Here is a 7,236-nt window from a genome sequence, read left to right on the forward strand (position 1 = left end):
AATATTCTATATCGAGTTTGGTGATTCTCGTGGATAGTGACTAAAGTGATCCACATCGAGTTTGGTGATCCTCTTGAGTTAGACGCACACCACTAGTATTGTAAGGCCGCTATACTTCTGCCTTTCACTCCTAAGCAAATGATCTAGAATTATTACCAACAAAGATTTTTTGACTTCACCCATGATCCTTTGGCCTGCACCATGATAGACAATCTCTGGTTTCAGCTAGGTAATCCCTTAATGGTTCGATTTGCTGCAACTTCACTACCATGACTTCCGTGATATCTCAGTCACTTTTGAAACGCTAGGCTATGGTAGGGGTATAGCACTAGGTTACAGTAAGGATGTAGCACTAGGCTACAGTAGATAAACCAAGTTACCCCTACTTTTTGGACAACAGATTAAGATAAATAAAGATAAATTGATTGGATTACTTGGCAAAGGATATTTTATAGACTACAATTCCACTTATTTATATTAATACATAATAACTGCCCTTAAACATAATAACTATCCACTCTAATGGTTTCTTTTCATGTTTAGTTTCCACTTTTGGTGGTTTTAGTAACAACTGCCAACCATCTTCGACCACTATGAACGTACACAAGTACTACCATTCTGTAACTATCAGATTGTAGTCATGCCTTACCGACCTTTAACTTATCCCGACAGATTGTGTTGGCCATCTTTTCACTTATTTTGCTTGTAATATAGTTTTTTGTTCTTGAGTATGTGAAATCGGTATGATCATCTCAGTCTTCTACTTGCCAACGACTCTGATTTAACCTTTTGGTCTGCTTATCTAGATTAAAGCCGAATTTAACGTGTTCAGCATAAACCTTCATCCTTAGTATGATTTTCTTTGCAGTCTAGGAAGGATCTCGTGATCCCTACTTACACTGATTCCGTCAAACCTGCTATATATAATATTTGCTTTCAACCATCAACGAGATTGTTGAGATGTGAGGGAAACATTTATCAATTTGTTTGCAAGGATCATTTTGTTGAACCAAGCTGAGTTCTCAACTCATTCCTCTCCTTTGGCCCAGCAGCCCAACCTCCAAACACTAATGAGTTTTCGTGACTGATTCTCGGCGGATTGCTTCAGTACCATCTTCAGTACCTCCAAACACAAGTGTATATTTGTAGTTGATTCAACACGCCACATCAAATTATTCGGTGAGCACATATCCTGAAGTCTCCTGCCATAGCTAGGCGGGGGTTGACGTTACCAGGTTCAAATTGTCCAAGTTGCCACCTTTTCTTATTCACCTTAACATCTAAGAGGCTAAGCTTTTCATCCAACCTGGATATAGCATGAAATGAGTTCAAAGACTATCAGCTGACAACAACAGCAACAACAAAAAAAGAAATCTAAATTATCTTGTTTTATAAAGTTAATTATTAATTCAAACTATGCTTAGAGTTAAATAAATATTTTGGGAGTTGGTACAAGAGATCTAGATTCTCTCCCACCTCTGCTATGACATTCTACTGAGCTTTTAACTAGCCTGTTTCTCAAAAAATAAAATACTATGAGTCATGAGAGTTTACTAAAATGATGAAACTAGTGGAAGGAACATTTGAATCAAAGAAGTTTAGCATAATCTATCGCTTCTCACTTCTCAGGGGTTGAATATTTTACATTATTACGAGAATTTTACGTTCTTACTTTTCCTTCCTCCCCGAATCTTTCTGTTCTAATTAATCAATGATAACATTCTGTCGCAGGAAGTCTTTATAGCACATGTCTACTGATGTCATGAAGATAAAAGTCTCTCTAAGAAGGAATCTCTTTTAGTCAAAGGAGGTTGCAAATTGGCAACTTGAGCTATATTATGGTTGCATTCTTTGTCTTGCGCTGAAATTTTTTTAAAATCTGCCATATAACAAGGGCCTCCTCCATCTCCTTTCCCATCCAGTTATTTCATTATTTTGACCAACACACAATCATTTTCTCTATTAATATATTTTTCAATATCTGGGGATGCATAAAAAAAAAATCAAGACTTAAGCAGATGATATACTATTGATATATTTGCAAATCATGTGCTTGGAGTTGTAAAACCTTTACAATAACATGATTGAAATCATAACATCAGCTGATATGATTGAAATGACAAAAATTATGACCGTAGGTTTTGCCTACGTACCCATGCAGTGCTACATGCGCCGTCCCACCTCCAACAAACCCATTCTGCATCCATGACAAGGTATCAAAAGGAGGTGCAATTTTTTTGCCCTCCATCTTTTCTTATTGTGATTTTTTTTATTGATAAATTTTTTGGGGTTGTGATTGACATGCGAAACAGCTGGACAAGTCACTGTCTGATTTGGCCGCTCATAACGTGTGGGACCAGGGAAACGAAGAAGCTAAGAGTGGAGCGCTGATCCGGTATGTCACTGTTGCGTGGGGCGAGGGGTTCTTTGATCCTTTGACTGTGCTTATAGCATGCACAAAAGAATTTGCAATAACTGGAGAGTTTTACAATCATTGATCCACTATATTGAACAACAAATCTGTAAGTTGCACCAACCTTTTCTCGCTCCTTTATAAATTATAACGTGGAGTTCAATAACTAATGCTATGTTGAGCTAGAGCAGAAAACATGAAGTGTAATGAAGGAAACATATATAGCGGCATGACCCCTGACTCATAGGAAGTATTTCTAATTTGTTTCAGCATCCAACGGCTAGCCTGAAATTGGCTACGAACACATATCTGGCCAGCTCTATCATATTGGAGGATGATTCGGTCATAGTGATCAGTTGGATCCAAAAATGTTCGAGCGGTGTAGGATTAGATCACCTCCTACTTCGAGATATTTGGGCGATGGATAGAGATGTAATAGCTTTTCAGGCCAAAGCATGCATTTAGGAAGGCAAATAGAGCCGTGGATTAAGTGGCTGCTTACATGGCCACGGATTGTTTTCTAATTTTATTGGATGTGTTCGTAACCGTATTATATGAAACACCTGCTTTAGCAAAAAAAAAAAAAAAAAACATATATCTGCTTATAATATAGCACCACAGGAATTCCTTACCCTCCTTTTCTCTCTCTTTAAAAGGTTTGACTATTTTCTATTGTTATTTTCTTAATAAAATATACTAACTTTTCTGTTTTTGAGAAGAAAGATGGGTTCCCAAAAAGAGTTGCATCAGAATTTCAATAAGATCATGAAAATTCTTGAAGTTTCGCCGTTAAAGATTTGAACCTGGAACTATTGTTAAGCAAAGAGGTATGATTATTGCCAGAAGTCCTAATTCAACTATTTTTATAAATTTAACAAAATCTCGGAATCACCAATGAACAGTTCTTCGGATGATATCATCCATCCCTTGCCTCTCGGAGAATAGGACGAGGTCTAATTTCGATTGGAGTTAGTTTTCAGGAGGCATCATTTGTTGCTTATAGTATACCTTGACCTTGTGAGTCATCAGCTCAAACAGACACGCCCATGAATAAAGTAAATCCAGTCAAAGGAATATTAGGTGATCCATCCATTTCCTGGAGTGGAAGTGTTAGACTAGTCAAGGCGACACAAGTCTAGTGGTTTACAACTCCTACAAGAAGCTTTGTAATGCATCTTGGGCTAGGTTATATATGCCATGATGTCTGGATTTTTTTTTTGGTTATTTATTTATATTTTCTAGGAAACTAAAGCTCTAAGGTCAATTGGGTAATGGACTAATAAAGATCGCGAGCTGATTACTGTTGATCAAGAGTCGACTTCAGAAGTAAACAAGTCGACCCTTGAATAGCCACAGATAAAAAAAAACAGAGAGCAGTCAAAAACAGTTTATTGGTAAGTCAACCCATGAAAATAACGAGTCAACCCCTATCAATGGACGAGTCGATTCCCTAAACCAAAAGAATCGACCCCACAATGGCTACAGATGAAAGACAAAGCGCAACAAAAACAATAGCTATTTCAAGTTGACTCCCGAAGATTACGAGTCGACCCTTCTACTATTGAGAGAGTTGGTAAGGGTATTCAAGGCCAACCAACTGATTCAAAACTCCATTTATTCTTTGTGTATTTGTCTTTAAGGAGCTGTAATTTATTTTTATCATATATTTTTTCTACTCTGTTGTGAAAAGGTTCAAAGATTGAAACATAGGAAAAGGTCCATCCAAATCTTAATTTGGATTGTATTGAGCCTAGAAAAAAGCTCGTTAAAATCAACTGGATTGATTTTCAGTGAAAATCAACTAGGTTAATTGTGAGCCCGGTCAAAATAATTGGATTGTTATCTTGGAGTAATTATAGTGAAAATTTTTAAAAAGAATGTCTTGCAAAGTAAACGTAAGTGCAGGGTTGGTATGAAACTACTATAAATTTGCTGTATTTATGGTGTTTGATCTATGTACTTTGAACTCTTACATATTCATTTACTATTTATTATCAATTGCAAATTACACGCACTCATAAAATTTTATTTTGTCATATTTTATTTATTTTTTAAAAAAAGTCTAATTTATTTATTTTTTTTGGGGTGCATAGCTAGGCAATATTAGGTTTGATGGGCCAGAAGTGATTATAATGTAGAAGAGATAGTTTATTTGGATATTAAGTTAACAAACCAATATTTGTTGATTTAAAAATTTTATTTTTTATACACTTAATGGTTATATTTTTTTTAATACAATGGCAGCTGACACCCTACAAGTGTAGATGTGGCCTTGACGGTCATGTTCAAGCATTATTTTAAAGGGTGTCAACACGTGATACCATAGACAGTGGCATATATTTTTTTTCTCAAGAGGTTGTCATGACGTAAGAAGACTAAATTGAAATCTCTTGCATTAATTATTACTTTGCATATATTTGAACAATAAATTAAATAGATAATTTTAGTTATATGTTTATGATAAATAAGGGTGACTGATGTCCCATGTCCATCGCTGGCCAAATTGGCTGCAATTTTGTTGAAGAACATCTAAGATGCGTCACAGGATGAACACATGACCAGGTTTCAGCAACATCATTAACATATTGAAATAGGTTGTTGTTGCACTGATGTCCCCAGTGACTGCAACACCCGGCTCCTGGGTGCCCTTGATTTTTTTCTTCTCTGGGACATCTTTTAAGGTTTAAAATAAAGCCTTCTATAGTTCTATATGCACCAAAATGAGGTGCGAACATTCTCTTATAACAAAGGATGATGATTTTTCAAAGAAATAATTACTTGTTTTGATTACCTGGAAAATATAATCACCAAGACTTACTATTTTGGTAGTAGATTATATAGATTTACCATTCATATGACAACTTAGAGATAAAAAAACAAGCCAGAATTAAAGAATTAACACTGGGATGACAAGCCTCGCCTTAGGTTTTTCATTTCTTATGTTAAAATTAGGGAAGAAAGTTCCATATCTGTGCCTCCATTCTGAGGAAGCCAAGGAGATTATACTCCATTAGCCACCAAATATGATTAAAATAAGTAGAAGTATGTACAGCCGAAGAAGCAGAGGAAGAAAACACACTCTAGAAAACGAAAGATAAGCGATGAAAGAAGAACAAATTAAAAGATACTATAAGCAGGAAGGATCTGAACATTTAAGTTACGTCAAAGGATAACATGGAGAGAAGAATATAGAGGTAAGATAGCATGGAGGATTTGATTGTGCTCCACCATTTTGGGACCCTATGTCAACATGAAACAGAGTCGGTGCACGAAATCTTCTCTCCCCTGAACCCCAAGCCTTCCTGGATTCTGCTGCTAGAAACGGAATCAGGTTTTTTCTTTATCTGGAACAAGTCATATATTAGTACAGTTTTTTTTTTCTTTTTCTTTTCTCCGTATTTTTGTATACATGTTCCTTTGCAATCTAAGCAAAAGGAAACAGGAACCTGGTTGCAGTCATCGGTCACTTGACAAGTTGCTTGGCCAGGGCACTTTGTGAAGTGGGGTGGTCGGAAGCCCACACGCTCAGCAGCATATACCCCAGGCCAGAGAGGAAGAGAACCCAGAGAGCAAGGTAGTAGAAGGCCGCGGGGAAGGACTCGCGAGCCGAGAGTGCTTCTAGTGCTGGGTGGAAGAGACATGCCAGAGCCAGTGACATCAGGAAGAGTCCTTGCAAAGCTAGCTTCCTGGGAAGGTTTCCTCCGCTGCCATTGAAAGTTCCCTCTCGTGCCATGCCGTCGGCCGACTTCATGCCGTCTCCTGTTAAGAGGATAGTGAAATAGGAGATGATGAAAGAACCAAGATATATGTACCAAAAAAAAAGGATTAACGGAGATATATGTGGCCAAATAGATTCTATCAGCGAAGGGTATCACCAGGAAAAAAAAGTCTGGCGGGCGGCCTAGGAGATGATCAGGGGAGGTGTGGAGATGCTGCCGCCGGTCGGACGGCTGGAGGCACCGCAGGTTGGTGAGGGAAGCGGAGGAGAGGTGTGTGAGGCCTGTGCGTATCAGAGAATAGGAGAGGGGGTGCAGCTACACGAGATGTGGTCACCGTATGAAAGCCAGCATGCAATTGGAGACTTCCGAAATGGATGAAGGAGGTGTAGAGGGTGGAAGAAGGGGGCACGCAAGATTCCGCCACCACGGTTAAGGGAGGGGAGGGAGAAGTTTTATAAGACCGGAGAGAAGGGGGAGGGGGCGGTACAGATGGAGCAGTTCAAAATAGTAGCTCCTCTGCTAGGGTGGAAAAGAAAGGGAGCAATTCAAATATTTAGCTCCGAGAGAGAGAGAGAGAGAGAGAGAGAGAGAGCAGGAAACTACAGCGGCGGTGGCGGGGGAGCCGATCTGGGCTGGCGTCGGCCACCGGAAAGAGCCCCAGGAGCCGCTGCAGCTATAAAGCCGCAAGTTCTCGTCACCTACGGTAACTTACATCCGGAGGACCTTTTTTTTTTTTTGTCTTTTTTCTTTTTTTCCGGGACCTATGTCATCGCTTATGTCAGCCTCCTAATAACCTCCTGAGGTCAAAATACAGATAAATTTTTTTCCCTTGGGTAAAGTGGATGTCTGAATATATAGAACTTTGTTAGTATAAGACCAAACTTTTTTATGTCAATCGCATGCATACTTGTACCTCAGTTGTGCTTGTATGTTGCAAAAAATGGTTGAATATATTCCATTTATAACAAAATACTTTCTATTTCTATATTTTATTTTTAAGTTTGGGAGATCTGTTATTAAGTGAACAAAGGTTTTCCAACAAAAGAAATCAAATAAAAATTGTTATGACAAATAGAATAAGAGATAAAATCGGGACATTGTTGA

The 7,236-nt window shown here is 38.2% G+C and overlaps 1 long non-coding RNA gene across 2 annotated transcripts; it reads right to left on the reverse strand.

Annotated features, from left to right (window-relative positions):
• Positions 1-5,530: 5,530 nt before the first annotated feature.
• Positions 5,531-6,800, reverse strand: LOC113463268. Of its 2 annotated transcripts, none has more exons than XR_003387238.2 (2): positions 6,736-6,800; positions 5,531-6,172 (listed from the first exon to the last, which is right to left on the reverse strand). It is a non-coding gene; the product is annotated as an uncharacterized LOC113463268 (long non-coding RNA). The 2 variants fall into 2 exon arrangements; XR_003387237.2 differs by having other exon boundaries at positions 6,289-6,792.
• Positions 6,801-7,236: the final 436 nt, after the last annotated feature.

The sequence above is a fragment of the Phoenix dactylifera genome, unplaced genomic scaffold (assembly GCF_009389715.1).
Source record: "Phoenix dactylifera cultivar Barhee BC4 unplaced genomic scaffold, palm_55x_up_171113_PBpolish2nd_filt_p 000100F, whole genome shotgun sequence".
NCBI classification, from domain to species: domain Eukaryota; kingdom Viridiplantae; phylum Streptophyta; class Magnoliopsida; order Arecales; family Arecaceae; genus Phoenix; species Phoenix dactylifera.